The sequence below is a fragment of the Galeopterus variegatus genome, unplaced genomic scaffold (genome assembly GCF_000696425.1).
Source record: "Galeopterus variegatus unplaced genomic scaffold, G_variegatus-3.0.2 Scaffold545, whole genome shotgun sequence".
In the NCBI taxonomy this organism is placed as follows: domain Eukaryota; kingdom Metazoa; phylum Chordata; class Mammalia; order Dermoptera; family Cynocephalidae; genus Galeopterus; species Galeopterus variegatus.
Window position 1 is genome coordinate 266,971 of NW_007726656.1, and position 20,227 is coordinate 287,197.

The following is a 20,227-nucleotide window of genomic DNA, read 5'->3' on the forward strand; positions in this document are numbered from 1 at the left end:
GACACTTGGGAAGAAAGCCTACATAAACTAAGAAAAAAACCTATCTTCCTGTACCAGCCAGTTGCCAACAGAAAAAAAAAATCTATTTTGTTCTTGTTCTTGAATAGAAAGGCTCACTATCATTAAAATGTCCATTTAGTCCTAAAGTCCATGTAATGTCTTAATACAGTTCCAATCAAAAGTCCAAAAAAAAAAAAAAAAAGTTGTTAACTAAATTTAGACAAGAATACCAAATAGCAAATTTTTAAAAGAATGATTACTAAGGAAAAAATGAAATGATAAGTGATGTAAATTACTATAGGTAGCATAGTAGCACAAGAAAACAGACAGATCAATGGAACAAAACAGCCCAGATACAGATGTTGACATAAGTGACTTTCAAACTCCTGGATGTAATATAATTTCTCTAGTTTTAGAAATGATGAAATAAATTTCAAAGAAAAAGACTGACTAGTCAAAGTTAATATAAATACGCCACAAATTTTAAAATTTTGAATTTCTATAGAAAAATAATGAAAATTACAGGCAAACAACAAGAGAATTCTGTGATATAAATATGAAAGAGGGCTAACATTGTTATAAAAGAAGATCTCTTTAAGACGAATAAAAAAACCATTAAGGAAATAATATATAGAAAATGGAAAATCACAAAGGAGAAAATACAGTTAACAAACTATAATATATGTTTAAGCATTCTCCATAAAAAATTTTTAAAAATTGCAAACTCAAAGTGAAAGACTATTTTGTCCATGATATAAAAACTTTTTTGTTGTTGTTCTGACAAAATTCAATTCTACTGATGGTGTAATGCAAGAGGCTCTCTCATTTCTTACTGGTGGAAATATATATTGAACAATAACCTGGTAATATGGATCTAGAACCCTAAAATGTTCACAACCTTAGTAATCCCCCTTAGTGACTTAGTAATCCCACTTCCGGCAACCTGTTCTAAGAAAATAAACTAAAGTAAGGGGTTATCTTTATATGCAAAAATGTGTACTGCAATGTTATAATATTATATAATAATTATAACACAATAATAGTAAAAACTTGAGAACAATTTAAATGTCTGCCAGAGGGAAATAAACAAATTGTGACATAACCACTTGATGGAATATTAGTATATGTCACAGATTTTTTAAGCTTTTTTTTTTTTTTTTTTTTATTTCAATATCTCTGAAATTTGGGTGTGTCTTGCAATTGATAGCCATTTACACAAACTGGCAGGTTCTTTTTCTTTCTTGGTGGTACGTGAAGTAGCCATATGACTTATAACCAATGGTTTCTTAGATTTGATGAAATATGGTACTTTTATATAGATATGAAAATATTTTCAAAGCATATGAAATAAAATTGAAACATTAATGTTAAAAACAGTATCCCATATCAGAGCATAACAACTATGCAAAGGAAACAAAAACACAAACACGCAAAACCTATAAATAGAAAAAAATATTTTTAAAAAGTTAACAGTGATTGCCTCTGTGTAGTATAGTTGGCTTATAGATGCTTCATTTTCTACTTCTCTCAAATGTTTTGTTTTTTTCAGAACCTTGTAATAATAGATCATGCAAATGCTTTTATAATGAAACACCTTCTCAAGTATTTTTAATGAATAAATAACCATTTTTTAAAGTTCAAACTGTAGAATATCTGATCATCGTGTCTTCTAAAAGCATTAGTCAAATATGATTTATTTGGCTATGAAGTTTCATAAAGAGTTGTACTTGGCTCAGATTCTGGAGAAAAGGCCAAAAAAGATTGTTCAGCTCTGCTCTCAGGGAACTCAGGCCCTGAAGATTTTGTAGTAGATTTTGGCAGCAATCCCTTTCCTAACACTAATCACTTGAGTGAGTCATCTGAATATGTTCAGTGACATAAGTGGAGAGGAGTGCTGTGGGGGGCAAGGGAGCACAGGACCTATAGCAAGAGGTTACTCGGCATTAAATGCTCTTGTTATTCCACTTAAAAGATTTCAAAGGGGAATAAATATCTGTCTGTAGATAGTAATAAGTATTTTCAGGCCTTTATGTCTAACCTCCAATTACGCTGTTCAGTAATAGTTATAATTTCAAAGGTTTCCTAAGAAAATTTAAGGGAGTAGGAAATTTTTGTCTGAAACTGAAAAAGAAATCTCAAGGTTTTCATAGGTAAGACCATTAAAAGTATAAGCAAACTGCTAACTCATTGTAAAAAGCCATCTCCAAAAATAAATCTTCTTTCCCTTCACAGATTTTATAATCAACAATGAGTGAGAGAGGAACATTTTCAAATTTCCTTCTTAGAGCTTGTTAATTTAAACTTAAGACACAGGCATCTTCTCTTAAACTAAAAAAAAATTAAATATGCCTATCACCACACAAAAAAATTTCAGAAAGGTTCAGGGATTGCCATTCTTTTATCTGTAGTCCACATATGACTCAGACAGAAATAAATGCATCAAAAGTTCATCTATGGAAAAAAATTGAGCCTATAAGATTCATTTTTAATAACTCAGTGGGACAGCAGGCCACATGAGTAACATCTGTCAACACTAATTGAACTGTTCTCTTAAAATAGGTACATTTGATTGTATGTACACCTGAAAGTTCTACTGAATTTTCTGTATACAAGAAGATTCCCCACCCCATCATAATTTAGAATTGCCTTCGCAGAGATAATAAACTACAGAGCATATTATCGCAGTTATATGAGGGGTCTTCAAAATGTTCATGGAAGGATTTGTATTATCTTTTAATTCAATTTTTCTGTGAATATTTTGAAGTACTCTCATACACATTATGACACCAAATCCATTATAAAGCACATTATATATGTCAAAATATCTTTCAGTCAAAATCTCCTATCCTTCAATTCTTCCACCTAAAAATATACATCCTAAATGTAATTAGAAGGCACCACAATTTTTTGAATTTTGTACTTGAAAAGCTATGGACATGAGTGAAAATCAGCAGACAAGTATAAATAACGACTTTCACTGGTAATCCTTTTTCTCACTGCAAAATGGCTAAGAATGACTTTGTTTTGATAAGTTTTATTTTATTAACAGAGTTTGAAGGAGAGACATTTTCTGGAAATGGATAATTTACACAGAAATGGAAAACTTGTGAGAAATTTTTTATGAATCCTCATTTATCTGGAAGTCTTGGTCAGACCTACAGCACAATAAAAACTCTTTTATAAGAGAAACCCATGACTCTTGGTAAATACTTCTTAATTCTAATGTACTGTAACACTGAAATAAATTTTAAAACAGAATTAATATGAAATCAGGAAGACATAAAACTCCTAATATATTTATTGCTATCTAAGGAAAGGTCCTTAGATAGACTACTGTTCCAGAAAAAACAACTAGTAACACCTCATTCATTATGTTCATAGTAATGTTTCTGTTGACAGCTCTCATCATTCATCAGAGACAAAATTTTCTACATTTATTAGCTAATAATGATTGCCAATGAATGACAATTTTATATTAGAATTTCACAATCTCAATTTTTAGCAGAGATCTAAAGCAAGGTTTGTTTTCTCAAATACTGGTAACTATAATCAAAGCATCAGATCTCACTGGAATTCATAAATGGTTATCCTTTAAAAGAGAATTAGCAAGGGAAACTCATATAATTCATTTTTTTCAGTATTTCCTGTAAGCAAATATATATTACACATAACATTAAATTTTGCTTAGATACTGCTATTGGTTTTAAGATAAGGTTTATAGGTACAGTGTGAAATGCAACTGTTTCATAGCTTCAGTAACCCCTATGCCTGTCTATGAACTGTCATTCTATAAAACATTAACATGGGAGAACAGAGATGAAAGTGATTTAGCTGAAGTTATCTCTTATCCTACAGATGACCAGGGCAGATTCAATTTTTCTGGCTGGGTAATCTTATATAATCTTTCATCCTTCCAAAGTTCCAAAAAACTAGGTAACTTTATGCTGGAAACTTAAGACATATAAGTCACAAAACTGGAAAGCAGTAAAGATTTCAGTTTAAACCAATTATTTTAATTATCAATGGAATACTAAGTACGACCATAATTAATAGGCATGCTATTACAGTTTCAGTAGATTTTTTCCTTAAGAGAAAAAATCTGTTAAGCTGCTCTGGGTTGCAGGTCTGCAGTATCTCCCCAAATCCTCCTTAATTCATTCAATAAATATTTATTAAAAACCTACTATACACCATTTAGGACTACTCAAAATAATCATTTTTTTGTATGATTTGACATGGAATGAAGAAAGTTTTTTTTCTACCAAATGGAAAAGTTTTTCTTCCACTAAAAATCATCAAAGATCAGTGTAACCTGCATCTATTGCACTATTACACTATTATTTCATTACATATGTCTATTGCATTACTAACTTTTAAATTTTATATACTTGTACTTTAGAGAAACTTTCAGGGCCAGTGTAACTAAACTTAATTTGGAGAGACCTAATCTGAGTTTTTCAAATAAGTTACATTTCTTCATACGGGTCCTAGTAAACATATGCAAAAATATAATCCTCTGAGTTAAAGTTGACACCTGACTTGAGAATGTCCCATGTACTCAAGATACCTAGCTTATAAACTACCTCCCCTCAATACCAAGACTACTCATTCAGGAATGCTACCAAATTACACCACAGTCCTTTCTTTTTCTCTTAAGAGTTAGGCCTATTCTGCACTACTTTTGCTTTGTTCACATCTCACAATTCCATCAATTCTTTTCAGGCCATCTCTTTAATCTCATAATGGAAAATATGTGTCCCTAAACCCCTTTTATTTTTTGGATACCTTGTGTATTAGTACATTTCTGTTGCTTATAACAGAAATACCTGAAACCTGGTAATCTGTAAAGAAACTATTTATTGCTTAGTTTCAGAGGCTGGGAAGTCCAAAGTCCAGGAAACACATCTGGTGAGGGCCCTGTACTCGGTGGTGGCTCTAAAGTGACACAGGGTATCACATGGCAAATGGCTTAAGTGAGAGAGACTAAGCTTCTCAGTTGCTCTCCTTATAAAGCCATCAGAACCATGCCCATTACTCCACTGAATGGATCAATCCATTCACAAGGATGCAGTCCTCACAATCTACTCACCTCTTTAAGGCCTGACCTTTCAATTACTATAACAAGATTTCCCACCCTCTTAACACTGTCACAGTGGGGATTTGATTTCAATGAGTTTGGGAGGACATTCAATCCACAGCACCTTGAAAAATTACTCAACTCCACTTTTGTGAACCAAAGAAACAGTTTAGCCCTTATGAATTAACTATTTATCAGGTACCTACTATGTGCCACGCACTGAGCGAGGCTTCAGGAATGGCTGATAAGCATAAAAGCAATGGCCAGAAATATTCTTGAAGTAAGGAAAAGAGAAATCACTGATTTCAATATCAGATTAGATCTTATGAACAGTGCAATCAACCTTGGAAGGTGGTGAAAGTACCTAGAAATCCTATTTATAAGCATCCTTCCAATATCCATCCACCTCTATAAACTTGCCCTCCCTCAAGCATCAATATTTGGGATAAGTAAAAATAATGCCTTATTCAACAGAATTGTTTTATATTTAGTTTTACCAGTAGAATTTATTTTCTAGTATTTTTCAAGGTGGTGATAGTTTTTTTAAAGTGTGAATAAAATATATTCTTAAGCTACAATAAAAGCCCAACAGGTACTTGATAAATTGTTTCCCAGGGATGATGAGTTCCAAATTCCCAACAACCCACTCACAAACTTCTGAAACACAAAGTATTTGTAAATTGGAAATGACTTATTTTTTATTTCTATATTTATACTCCTATGGCCTTAAGAAATGCTGCCACCACTAAGATAATACCAGTGAATAACTGGTTTAAAATAAAAAATTATTCTGAAGATGTAAAGCTGTATGCAAATTTCCAATCAGTCTTAGAAAGAGTAAGTGTAGGAAATTCTGTAAAGAAGTAAAAGATGGTTTGTGATATCATCTCTACTATGTTTACCTTTGACTTTAAGTGAAAAGGAAGTCCAGAAAAGGTTTCCACAGACCAGCTGAGTTGCTTCTTATATGTACATAGGTCAAGAGGCTAAATATTAAAAAAAAAAAAAAAAAAAAAAAAACCCCACAAAACCGCACAAAACAAAACCTGTTCTACAGGATTCTGTACACAGAGAGGAAATACTACAGAAAGTACAGCCATTTTGTGTTACATCTAGGGTACAAACCCTTTTAGTGTGTTTACTGACACTGCAGAAGTTTTAATTTAAGCTAAATTGCTCTGCCTTAAAGAACTCACTTGAGTAAATAACTAAGGACATATATATTTCTTGAGGCTAGTATGAGGGTAGATTAGAAGCTTTGCTTATAGTGGTGCATCTTTATACAATGACTCAATTTAGCAGTTAAAAATATATGAAGGTACTTCAAAAAGTTCATGAAAAAATGGAATTAAAAGATAATACAAATCTTTCCATAAACTTTTTGAAGACCCCAAGTATACTTCCTTTCTCCTACAGAAGAATGATTACATGCCTTACACTCATGCCTTTAAAAATATATATCTGTATACATAATGAGCATAAATCTCCTATTTTGATTATACAAATGAAGGTTTATTAGAATGTGAATGGATATTTTAAGAGTTTATTTTTCTTTTCTCTGCTCTATTGCTTACACACACACACACACACACACACACACACATCTGGTAATAATACTTCTTCAACAGAACAAGATTTTATGAGAGTTTGGTACCAGCTATAAGAACAAAATAATTGCCTTATTTCTTAGCTGAGAAATCCTTGTGTATTCATTTTATATCAAACAGCAAATTCAACATGTAAATTGTCTAATTCTTATTTTCATTACAGAACTTTAGAATAATCAGGTGTCACTTACTGAATCTAACAGTAGTATTCAACATTTAAATTATATATCCTTTTAATTAAGGGTGTTAACATTTTTATTTGAATTAAGAGGGAATGCTGTCATTTATAACAATTTATAATAGCAAACATCACAATGATAACTTTAAATTTACCAACAATAGACAAAAAGAAATAACTTTTTAATTTTCATGCAGTTGAAAGACAAACATGAAAAATGGTATACTGCCACTATTTTATTTTTGGAAACTCTTTGTAAATAAAAACCCATTTCCAAAATAAGATATTCCAAGGACACAGAATAGTTGGTAATGGTTCAAGTGCCTTAGGCAACAGAGAAGTATTGTTTTGTAGTTGTTTTTTTAAACCTCTCCTAGTAACAGCAATCCATCATGCACAAAGAAACAAGGTAACAGCATGGTTTAAAATGAATATATAAGCACTAACTGTAGAACCTCAATTAAAACTAAAGTTTACCATATTAATTCCATTTCTACAAACCAGTATAAATAACTTTGTTGACACTCACCAAATGTTACAGGAACTCCCAGGCAGATCTAAGCAACAAAAAGTAGACACATGATGAGGTGCTGAAGACAGCTCTTTCTTGGTCTCAAAGCACTTTAAATGAAGTAGCCTTTATCTTCCATTTAAGAGAGGTTGCCTCCTATTATCATAGCATGGCAGAGAAAAGAGTTTCCACAATTCTGTCTTGACTTTCTGCCTCTCTTTCTTTGAAGAGTAACAGTTACCACAGAAAATGATCACTTGAACACTCAAATTGAGCAGCTGTAAATTTCCACTCTGCTTGCTCTCAGATTCCAAGCCTTGCTTGACTCTTAATCTGTCACAGGCAGTTCTGTTTCTGGTCAAACCAGCTTGCTTATGTGTCCTCCTCTCCCTCTCTACCACATGTTTTAAGATACACACCACACAGTCACAGCTCTCTTTTTCTTCCTCCCTCCCCAATTGTGTAACATCACAAGAAAGCTCAGAAAGCAAATAAGCTGGGGCAAAATTAGTTCTTGGGGGAAAAAAAAAGTCCAGAGATAAACACAAAATTTTTTCTCATTACTTTACTTTTTTTCCCCCCTTAAGTCTTATACTTTTTCAAGCATGGGGTTTTGTCAACTGATTAAACTGGCTTGACCGTCCTGTTTTAAAAAGTAAATAAAGGTTTCTAACAAAGGCATGTTGATACTAATAATAACATATTCATCTGCTAATATGTTAGCTCCTCAGGAAAGATGCTATTCCCAAGCATAATAAGGAAGTAGGGCAAGTAAATTTGCAAGTATTATGAATTTATGAGACCAAGGAAAGAGCTGAATTACGAATTAAAAAGGAAGATTTATGTTTAGAGTAGTTATAATTTAAATTTAACAGTGTAATTGTATGAAAATCTCATGTATTTTTAAGATGGTATATTTTGAAACTCAAACCAACATTTACAGTTATAAAAGGGAAAATTACAAAGAACACAGAAAAACACTGACACCAAAAATACTAAATAGAGCAGCTTAATTATTTATGTACAAACCAAATATAATTATTTCATTTGGAAAGAAAGTCCCCCACCACCCAAGTATTATTGGTCAGGATGCATAATAGCTCTTCAGTGAGAATTACAAAGGCTAAAGGCTACAAAAGGTAAATATATAAATGTTTTATACTTTAAGAAAAATAAGCAAATAAAACTCGGCCTTATATATTTCTTAATCTGGTTCATTTGAAGTAGACTTTTAAAATTAAATATATTATATGGTAATTTGATTATTTCTAAACACCTAATAAATAGGTATCAAAGACTAGAGATTAATCTGCCAATTAGTAGCTTAGTAAAATTTTTAGAGTTTTATCTCTTATTTTTAAAGAGATGTTACATAGAAATCAACCTAAATGCATAAGGGGTATTAAGTGCCTGGCATCTTGAATATATACTCAAAGAGTTCTAATATAATTGAAATTCAGAATTTATAAGGGCAGTTCTTAGAATAACCACAAGGTTAATTTTTTTAAGTTACTTTAAAATTCGGAGACTTTAAATCAATCTACAATGGATTCAAAGACACAAAGTAAAGTCAAGGAATTTAAAATACATAATTAATAAGACTGAGTACATACGATTGTGTGTATATTTGATTCATACTAAACATTTTTAAAGATGCACACAAAGAAATCACAAAATGTGACCTTATTAGGCCACAAAGAATCAATAAATTTCAAAAGAAGAAATGGTGCAAGCTTCATTCTCTGACCACAGCACAATAAAACTGGAAGTTCTTAAAAAACTTTCAACAGATAAACAAATATCCTTTTAAAAGCTTTCTTAATACTTCAAAATTAAACAACAACAAAAATCTTCTAAAAATTATTTGGACAGAGAAGAAGTAAAAGTCCAATAAGAGGGACTTCTGCTTCAGGATATGACAGAGTAACAGCAGCTAGATTTACTCTTTTGTCTTATATAACTAAAAAAACTGGACAAAATATGTAAAAAATGGTTTTCAGACACTGGACTCAATGCAGGCCAGCTCAGTAATCACTGAGAGAAAGGAAACAAGTTAAGTCTTAACAATTGCCTCAGGCTGCAGAGCACGAAAGGGAACCTAAGCACAGTTCAGCAGCTTCCCCAAGTTGAAGAGACAGTTAAGAATTCAGGAAGGCCAATGTGACTAGAATTCATACAAATGAGTACCAGAGAGGAGACAGCGGCAAAGACAGCCCCAGAGATCTGCAGAGGGTTCCTCTCACATTTTCATCACAAAGCACATGTTTGTGAGAAAACCCCCCAAGGTGAAGGAACTACTGGAAAGCGGGAGGCAGAAAAATTCCCAGTTCTGTACTCACAAAGGGCTGGGAATAGTTCATGTTACCAACAGCAAGAGTTACAAAATCTCATAATATACAGAAAATTGTGTGAGTACTCAGAAGGTTATTCCCTCAGCAGTGGCACCAAATTAGCCCTAGATTAAAGATTGTACTAGTTCCTCCTAATAGAGCTTAAAAGTAAGCCTTTGAAAAGATCAAATTCCTTCCAAATAACTTAACTCCATCTTAGAGTAGAATTCAAAATTGTTTAAAGGAATTTTTAAAAACCTAGCACACAACAACATAAAATTCACAATGTTTGGCATCCAGTCAAAAATTGTCAGGCATCCTCCCACAACCAGGCACCCCATGCCAGTGCCTCGGGGCCCGCCCAGTGACCTGGGGTATGGAACAGGGGACTGGACCACCCTCCCACAGCCAGGCACACCGTGCCAGCACCTCGGGACCCACTTGGGGATCTGGGGCATGGAACCGGGGATCGGACATTCTCCACAACCATGCGCACTGCCAACACCATGGAGCAGGCCAAAAACATCTCCTCCATGTGGGCAGCCCACCACAGCCACCATGATAACCATGGCTGTCGTGAAGGTGGCTAGATGCCACAACCACCATGCAGATGGTCCACCAGCCACTGGAGTGAGTTGACACAAGGAGAGTCACCAGCAGAGAGAAAGAAAGGAGGAGGATGTCTGTCTACACAGCACCCATTTCATAGTGACAGAAAAGACATCTGCTCTATGATAGTATTGGGGAACCTGATCATGCCTCTCAGCATTGGACAGATCATTTGGGCAGCAAATCAACAGAGTAACCATTATTCTTTCAGAGGGAGAGAGGAAATCTAGGGTGATTAGAGGTGGGAAGGGGAGAGGAAGGGGGATGAGATGGGATTAGACAAGGGGCATAAAGAATAATTACAATTTGTAACAATATATATGCGAGAAATATTGATTTGATCAACACATCTCAATGTTGAACCCCCAAAATATATAATGTATAATCAATTTTGATTCAATAAAAATAAAAAAATAATAAAATAATAAAAATAAAAAAATTATCAGGCATGCAAAGTAGGAAAATACAATGCATAAAAAGGAGAAAAATCAATCAATAGAAACAGGTGCAAGGAGGTATAAGAAAAATAAGGATGTTAAGAAGAGATGTGGAAAATATAAAAACAAACCCAAATCAAATTTCCAGAGATTAAAACTGCAATTTCTGAAATAAAAATTCTGCTTAATGGAATAAACAGCAGATTAGATACTGCAGAAGAAATGATTAGTAAACTTGAAGACACAGCAGCAGAAGTTATCAAAATAAAACATCAAGAAAAAAGATTTAAAAAAAAAAGAACACATCCCTGAAAAATTGCAAACCTTCACGCAGCTGTGTGTGTGTATTTTGGATTTAAATTATGTATATATACTTAATATATACATATATTTATTTATATATATAAAAAACTCAAATTCCAAAAGGAGAGAGGAGAAAAAGAAAAGTTTGAAAATAAGGGCTGAAAATTTTCTGAATATTATAGATATTCCAAGTAATACAGAATTCTCAAAAACAAAGAATTCTAAAAGGAGCAAGAGAAAAGCGTCAAGTCACCTATAAGGGAGCCCCAATCAGCTAACAGCAGACTTCTCAACTGAAACCCTATAGACCAAAAGAAAGTGAGATGATATATTCAAAATACTAAAAGAAAAAAACTGCCAGCCAAGAATTCTATACCCGGCAAGGCTATCCTTCAGAAATGGGGGAGAAATAGTGTATTTCCCAGACAAACAAAAATTGTAGAAGTTCAATACCACATGACCAGCCCTGCAAGAAATTTGCAAGGGAATCCTGCATCTGGAAACTGAAAAAGACTATCATGGATACACAAGAAAGAGAAAACCTGTCATTAAAACAAAAATGCAAGTAAGAAAGAGAAAGAAGCTAAATTATGCCACCTCAAATTTCCAGCTAACATTGAAGATGAGAAATAAAAGGGGAAGAAATGAAGAAAAGATTATTTAAAACATCTAAACAAAAAGCAGTAAAATGACAGGAATAAAACAATACCTGCCAATAACAGCCCTAAACATAAATGGATTAAACTCCCCATTCAAAAGACACAGGCTAACTGATTGGATTAAAAAGCTAGACCCAAGTATATGCTGTCTTCAAGAGATTCACCTCACCTGTAAAGACACACACAGATTAAAAGTGAATAGATGTAAAAAGATATGCCATGCAAATGGAAACCAAAAACCAGCAGGAGCAGATATTCTTATATCAGATAAAATAGGCTTTAAGCAAAAAAACCATAAAAAGAGACAAAGAAGGCCACTATATAATGATAAAGGGATCTATCCAGTTAGAAAACATATCACAATATTAAAGCACCCAGATATATAAAGCAAACAGTCTTAGACCTAAAGAAAGATACAGACCCTAATACGATAATAGTGGGTGACCTGAACACCCGTCTCTCTTTGGGACAGATCTTCCAAGAAACAAATCAACAAAGGGACACAGGATTTAAACTACATCTTAAACCAACTGGACTTGGCAGATATCTACAGAACATTTTATACAACAACTACAGAATATACATTCTCCTTATCAGCACATAGAACATTCTCCAGGACAGACCACATTAGGTCACAAATCAAGTCTCGGCAAAATAAAAAAAAAAAATTGAAATCATTCCAAGTATCTTTTCAGATACAACCAATACCACAGATATAAAAAGATTATTAGAGACTATTATAAACAACTGTGTGCTAACAAATATGAAAACCTGGAGGAAATGGATAAATTTCTGGACACATACAAACTACCCAGACTGAACCAAGAAGAAACAGAAAACTTTAGCAGACCACTAACAGCAACTAGATTGAAGCAGTAATCAGAAATCTTCCAACAAAGAAAAGCCCAGGACTGATGGCTTTACAATTGAATTCTATCAAAGTAAAAAAAGAGGAATTAACATCAATTCTCCTCAAACTATTCCAAAAATTGAAACAGAAGTCATTCTCCCAAACTCATTCTATGAGGCCAGCATCACCTTGATACCAAAACCAGACAAAGATAAAACAAAAAAAGAAAATTTCAGGTCAATATCCTTGGTGAACATAAATGCAAAAATCCTCAACAAAATATTAGCAATCATAATACAGCAACACATCAAAAAAATTACTCACCATGATCAAGTGGGATTCACCCCAGGAATGCAAGGATGGCTCAACATACAAAAGTCAATAAATATGATACACCACATCAACAAAATCAAGGACAAAAACCATACGATTATCTCAATAGATGCAGAAAAAGCATTAAACAAAATTCAACATCCCTTCATGACGAAGACTCTCAGCAAATTAGGTATAGAAGGAAATTAACTCAACACAATAAAAGCCATATATAACAAACCAATCGCCAATATCATCCTGAATGGGGAAAAGCTGAAAGCTTTCACTTCAAGAACAGAAACAAGACAAGGATGTCCACTCTCACCACTCCTATTTAACATTGTGTTGGAAGTACCAACCACAGCAATCAGGCAAGAGAAGGAAATAAAGGGCACCCAAATTGGAAAAGATGAAGTCAAACTGTCCCTGTTTGCAGATGACATGATATATAGAGAAAAACCTAAAGACTCTACTAAAAAACTCTTAGAGCTGATTAACAATTTCAGTAATGCTGCAGGATAAAATAAACGCCCAAAACTCAGTAGTGTTTTTACACTGCAATAACAAACTAGCAGAAAAAGAAATCAAGAAAGCAAGCAAATTTACAATACTTGCCAAAAAAATAAAATACTTAGGAACCAATTTAACCAAGGAGGTGAAAGATCTCTACAGTGAGAACTACAAAACACTACTGAAAGAAATTAAAGAGGACACAAAAAGTTAGAAAGACATACCATGCTCTTGGATTGGAAGAATACTACCCAAAGCAATCTACAGATTCAATGCAATCCCCATCAAAATACCAATGATATTCTTCACAGAAATGGAAAAAACAATCCTAACATTCATATGGAACAAGAAAAGACCCTGGATAGCCAAAGCAATCCTGAGCAAAAAGAAAAATAAAGCCAGAGGCATAACACTACCCAACTTCAAATTATATTACAAAGCTATTATAACCAAGGTACTGGCATGAAAACAGACACTCACACCAATGGAACAGAACAGAAAACCCAGGAAACAACCCACATTCTTACAGCCAACTGATCTTTGACAAAGGCACCAAGAACATACATTGGGGAAAAGACTGCCTCTTCAATAAATGGTGCTGGGAAAATTGGATGTCCATATGCAGAATGAAACTGGACCTGTACCTCTCACTATATTCCAAAATCAACTCAAAAATGGATTAAAGACTTATATATAAGACCCAAAACCATAAAATTACCTTAAAAAAAACAGGGGGAACACTCCAGGAAGTAGGACTGGGCAAAGACTATAGGAATAAGATCCCAAAAGCACAAGCAACAACAACAAAATAAACAAATGGGATTATATCAAACTAAAAAGCTTCTGGACAGCAAAGGAAACAACAGAGTGGAAAGACAACCTATGGAATGGGAGAAATGTCTGTAAACTATATGTCCAACAAGGTATTAATATCCAGAATACATATGGAACTCAAAAAACTACATAATAGGACTCTGGTCAAAATGGTGGAATAGACTGTCCTCGGTATCACTCTCTCCCACAAATAAACCAATTTACAACTATTAAAAAGCAACTACTGCCAAGCTGGGGTTGCTTAAGCTCAGGGGAAGAAGAGGAGAGGCCTATAGAGTTCTATGAATGCAGGAGAAGCCACAATGAGAGAAAGAAAGGACCACTCCGAACATTTTGAGCCCTGGCTGCTTCAAAGCTGGCGCTGGTGAGCACACGGAGCAAGAGCTGGCAGAAGCCACAGCTTTGCCCATTGTATGAAGTTGCTTGGAGGTGGCAGGGGAAAAGAGGGCCTTTGAAACCCCCAGACCAGCAAGACCACTAACAGGGCTCCGATGGACCCAAAGAGGAGCGAGGAGCCACAGACAACTGAAAAAAGGAGCCACTCAAGAGGCCAGTGAATCATCACAAGGGATGTGCACATGGCTCATCCCATGGGAAGTGTTTGGAGTGCGGGACTGGGGGAGAAGGGCCCACTGCTGGAACAGTGGGGCACAGCATGAACAGCTGATCTGCCCTCCAGTCAACACAGGCCCACTCAGTGGAGACTGGTCAGGAATACAGAACTGGGGAGAGTGCAGTTTGCTGAAAAGACTCTGGCCCAGACCAGAGTTTCCACACAACACAGGTGTACCAGACCTCACAAGACCTAGAAGAACATACAAGGTCAACAATTAAACCCGGAGATGCACAAAAAGACTTCCCCAGGGAAACAGCAACAAAGCAACAATTTAGTTCAACTACAGGGCTCAAGTGCTGGTCTTCACAGGAAGTTGCCCCATTTTAGAAGTAAGCAAAGAACAACAAATTAGTTCCAGTGCAGAGTTTAAGTGGTGGAAATAGCAAATAATCCAACACAGAACTGAAAGAAAACAAAACACCCACAGATCAGAGACAAAGTTTGATATTAACTAGTAAAGGTCTAACACCACCAAAGAACACCTATAAAACCTAGAAGGACTGGAAGCCCCCCGGGCTCCCAAGACAGGGAGGGGAGAGGGCCGTGGCCTCAACCACACCCCCTCAATGTCCACAATCAGGCCAGCAATGACCACCAAGCTGCCATAGAAAGTGCCAAGGGCTCCTGAGCCAGAGCAGTGGGGAGCCGAGGGCCTCAGCCATGTCCCCCTGACATCCACAACCAACCCAGTAATGACCAGCAAGGCACCACAGGAAGTGTCCCAGGCTCTGAACCTGGGGCAGAGGGGGGCTGAAGGCCTCAGCCACGCCCCCAACCCCCCACGCACAACCAGCCAAACGACAACCACTGAGCTGACACAGGAAGCTCCCCGGGCTCCTGAGCTGGGGTGGTGGGGGGCCGAGGGCCTCAGCATGTCCCTCCAACATCCACAACCAGCCCAGTGACAACCACTGAGTTGCTGCAGGAAGTGCCCCAGGCTCCTGTTTTGGGCAGTGGGGGGACAGGGGCCTCAGCCACGCCCCCCTGACATCTGCACCAAGCCCAGTGATGACCACTGAGCTGCCACTAAAAACACTCTGGGCTCTCAAGACAGAGTGGGGGAGGTGAGAGCCTCAGGCATGCCTCCCTGACATCTGCAAACAGTCCAGTCATGACCACTGAGCTGCCACCAGAAATTCCCTGGGTTCCTGAGCGAGGGTGGTGGGGGACCTAGGGCTTCAGCTACACCCCCCTTACATCTGCATCCAGCCCAGCAATGACTGAGCTGCCACTGGAAGCCCCCTGGTCTCCCCTGTTGGAATGAGGGAGGTGCCATAGGCCTTGACCTCATCCCCCCTCCTTCCACCTCCTCCCACTTCCCCTCTTTCCCCTGCCACCTTATCCACATTTCAGAATGTAAAAAAAAATTAATAAATAAATACATTTTTTAAAAAAAGAAACCACACAATTAAAAAAACAAATAATCCAATTAAAAAATGGGAAAAGGAGCTGAATAGACATTTTTCAAAGGAAGACATAAAAATGGCCAACAGGTACATGAAAAAATGCTCTACATCACTAATCTTCAGAGAAATGCAAATCAAAACCACACTGAGATAGCATCTCACCCCAGCTATACTGGCCATTATTAAAAAGACCAAGAATAACAAGTGCTGGCAAGGATGCAGGGTAAAGGGAACTATTCCTACACTGTTGGTGGGACTGTAAATTAGCACAGCCATTATGGAAAAGTGTATGGAGGTTTCTCAAACAACTACAGATAAAACTACCATATGATCCAGCAATCCCAATACTGGGTATATATCCAGAGGAATGGAAATCACTATTTCAAAGGGATACCTGCACTCCCATGTTCACTGCAGCTCTATTTACAACAGCTAAACTATGAAACCAACCTAAATATCCATCAATGGATGACTGGATAAGGAAAATGTGGTATATATACACAATGGAATACTACTCAGCCATAAAAAAGGATGAAATTCTGCCATTTGTAGCAACATGGATGACCTTGGAGAAAATTGTTAAGTGAAATAAGCCAGACACAGAAAGAGAAATACCACGTTTTCGCTCATAACTGGGAGGGAGAGAAGGAAGGAAGGAAGAAAAGACCACCGTAATATGTTGAACTTTCAGGAGAACAAACCTAAGGATACTAGAGATGGGGGGGAGGGAAAAAGGGGGGTTGGGGAGTGATTGGTTGGGTAAGGGGCATAAAGAATAATTACAATTTGTAATAATGAATATGCTATTAATTTTTTTAAAGTTTGAAAATAATGGCTGAAAAATTCCAAATATAATGAAAATTATAAATCCACAGATCTAAGATCAATATACTCCAAACACAAAAAGGATAAAGAAAATGATACAAAAGTAGATGATAATCAAATTGCTTAAAAACAGTGGTAAGAGAATACCTTAAAAGCAGTTTAAGAAAAAAAGACACATCACATACGAAGAAGTGAGAGCAAACATCAAAAACAACATAAGTCAGAAGACAGTGGAGCAACATCTTCAAAGAAATGCTGAAAATAACTGAAAGAAAACAACTATTAATATCTTTCAGAAATGATGACATGGAAAAGTGGAATTAATAAACAGCAGATCCGAATCATGAGAAATGTTAAAGGAGTTCCTTTCTTCAGGCAGAAAAAATATACTAAATGGAAATCTTCACAAAGGAATAAATAGCACCAGAAAAAATAAACATGTAGGTAAATATAAAATAATATTTTCTTATTTAAGAAACCACTTTAAAAGAGAATTTACTTTTAAAGCAAAATAATAACAAACTATTTTGGGATTTATGACATGTAGACACAAAGTTATTACAACAACAGCACAAAGGCCAGGAGAGGGTAAATGAAAGTATATGCTTTGAGGTAGATTGTGATAAAGTAAACATGTATTGTATAGAATCAAAAGAAACCACTAAATAAACAAACAAAAAACTGCAAAGAAATATAGCTAATATGCCAATAAATGACATAAAATGAAATAAAAATACTTTATCAATACCCACATTAAATGTAAATGATCCAAACATCTCAATTAAAAATAAAATATTGTTAGACTGGCCCCAAAAAAGGCAAAACCCAAGTACATGTTGCTGACAAGAAATCTACTTTAAATATGAAGAAACAAATATATTAAATGTAAAAGGATGAAAAAGATATACCATGCTAATACTACTTAAAAGGAAGCTGAGGTAGCTATAAATGTTAAAGTAGATTTCAGAGCAAAGAATATTACTAGGCATAAACAGGGTAGTTTCATACTAATAAAGGGGTCAATTCATCAAGAGGCCACAAAAATCCTAAACATTTATACACCTAATAAAAGAGCTTCAAAATGCATGAAGAAAAAAGCAGAGAGAACTAAAAGGATAAAAATACAAAGCCACAATTGTAGTCCAAGAAATAAATACTCCTCTCTCAGTAATTCATTGAAAAAGTAGACAGAAAATCAGTAAGGATATAAAAGACGTGAACAGTTCCACAAACAATTTGACCAAAGTGACATATATCAAACAAACCACTCTGCAAAAGCAAGTACATGTTCTTTTTTAATGCACGTGGTATGATTACCAAGACAGACTATATTCTGGAATATAAAACAAGCCCCCCAAAATTTAAAAGAGGCTGGCCGATTAGGTCAGTTGGTTGGAGTGTAGCTTATAACACCAAAGTCACAGGTTCAGATCCCCGTACCAGCCATCCACCAGGAAACAAAAAAGGAAATTTAAAAAGACTTTGGGGCTGGCCCGTGGCTCACTTGGGAGAGTGTGGTGCTGATAACACCAAGGCCACGGGTTCGGATCCCTATATAGGGATGGCCGGTTCACTCACTTTGGTGAGTGTGGTGCTGACAACACCAAGTCAAGATCTAAGATCCCCTTACCAGTCACTTTAAAAAAAATAAAATAAAATAAAATAAAAAGACTTGAATAATATTAAATATGTTCCCTGACCACACTAAGTTGGAAATCAAAATAAAAGATTCTGGAATATCCCCAAATATTAGGAAAGTAAATAGCGCACTACTAAATAATCGGCTGGTCAAAGAAGAAACAAAAAAAAGGAAATTAGAAAGTATTTTAAACTAAATGAAAGTAAAAACATGATATATCAAAACCTGTAGGCTGCAGGTAAAGACATATTTGGAGAGACATGCTTAATATTACTTATATTATAAAAGAAGATAGGCCTTATGTTAACGACTTCAGCTTCCACCTGAGAAAACTAGAAGAGTAAATTAAACCCAAAGCAAAAACAAAAAACCCAAGGAGCAGGAATCAATAAAATGAGAAACAGAAAAACAATAGAAAATCAATGAAGCAAAAATGGATTCTTTGAAAAGATCAATAAAATTGATAACTAGCAAAAGTGATGAAGAAAAAGACACAAATAACCAATATCAGGAACAAAATATTAAACCTAAAAGAACTATGAAAAAATGTAGGTGAATATTTATCTGATCTTTGTTTTGTTTTTGTTTTTGTTTTTTTTCCCTTTTTGTCTTTTTTACTGACCGGTAACGGGATCGCAACCCTCGGTGTTGCGCCCGCACTGGGCACCGGCAACGGGATCGCAACCCTAAGTGTCGCACCCGCACCGCGCTCAGCCAGTGAGCGGGAACCGGTCTCCACATGGGATCCGAACCCTCGGCGGGAGCGCCACCATGCTCCCAAGCGGCACACTCTCCAGTGCGCCACCGGGCCGGCCCTATCTGATCTTTGGATGGGTAAGACAGAGTTAGTTTTTTCAAACCAGATTTAATTAAGAATAATGCATTGAGTTTGGTTAGGTCTTCCTTTTTAATTTTAACTGATTTTAATTTTTCAAGAAACCAGGACAACTGTCTTACAGAAACTTATGAGAATGTTTTTTGTGGTGATGTCATTTAACTTGTTCCTCTGTCCTCTCTGCATTTCCTTCTTTAAACTATCATTATAGTTCATAAAGTTTTATATATTCAATGTTTCAATTTATTACCGACATTATTCTTTTGATGCTGTCTTCCTAGCCTGAGTTCACCAGAAAGCAAGGTCTGAGGCAAAAAAGCTTATGTAATATTATCTTAATAAGGAATCCAATCATAAGAAGCAGGAGTGAGAAACCAGAGAATAAAGCAGAGGAGGAGAGAGAGAAAGCTAATATGACTGTGTATTATCAAGCTGGTCACCTGTTTCATTTTTCAGATAGAAGGCCTTAGAAGCCACATAAACTGCATTTCAAGACCATCCCTGGGGGCCGGCCCGGTGGTGCACTGGATAAGTGCGCCGCTTGGGAAGCGCGGCGGCGCTCCCGCCCGAGGGTTCGGATCCCACATGCAGACCGGTTCCCGCTCACTGGCTGAGCGAGGCGCGGGAGCAACGCCGAGGGTTGCGGTCCCGTTGCCGGTCCCCGGTCCGGTGCGGGGGGGTGACTGAGG

At 36.0% G+C, this 20,227-nt stretch overlaps 1 protein-coding gene across 3 annotated transcripts in view; it reads right to left on the bottom strand.

Annotated features, from left to right (window-relative positions):
* The window catches only part of CAB39L (calcium binding protein 39-like), a 126,554-nt gene that overhangs the window by 69,502 nt on the left and 36,825 nt on the right, over nucleotides 1–20,227 (bottom strand). Inside the window, exon 2 of one of the 3 annotated variants that reach the window (XM_008569927.1) lies at nucleotides 7,392–7,529. The exons of 1 other annotated variant lie outside the window; for it this stretch is intronic. The gene's annotated coding sequence lies outside the window, so the exon portion shown is untranslated. Of the gene's footprint in view, nucleotides 1–7,391; nucleotides 7,546–20,227 lie in introns of those variants that run through there. One more of the 3 variants, XM_008569926.1, reaches the window with a different exon arrangement.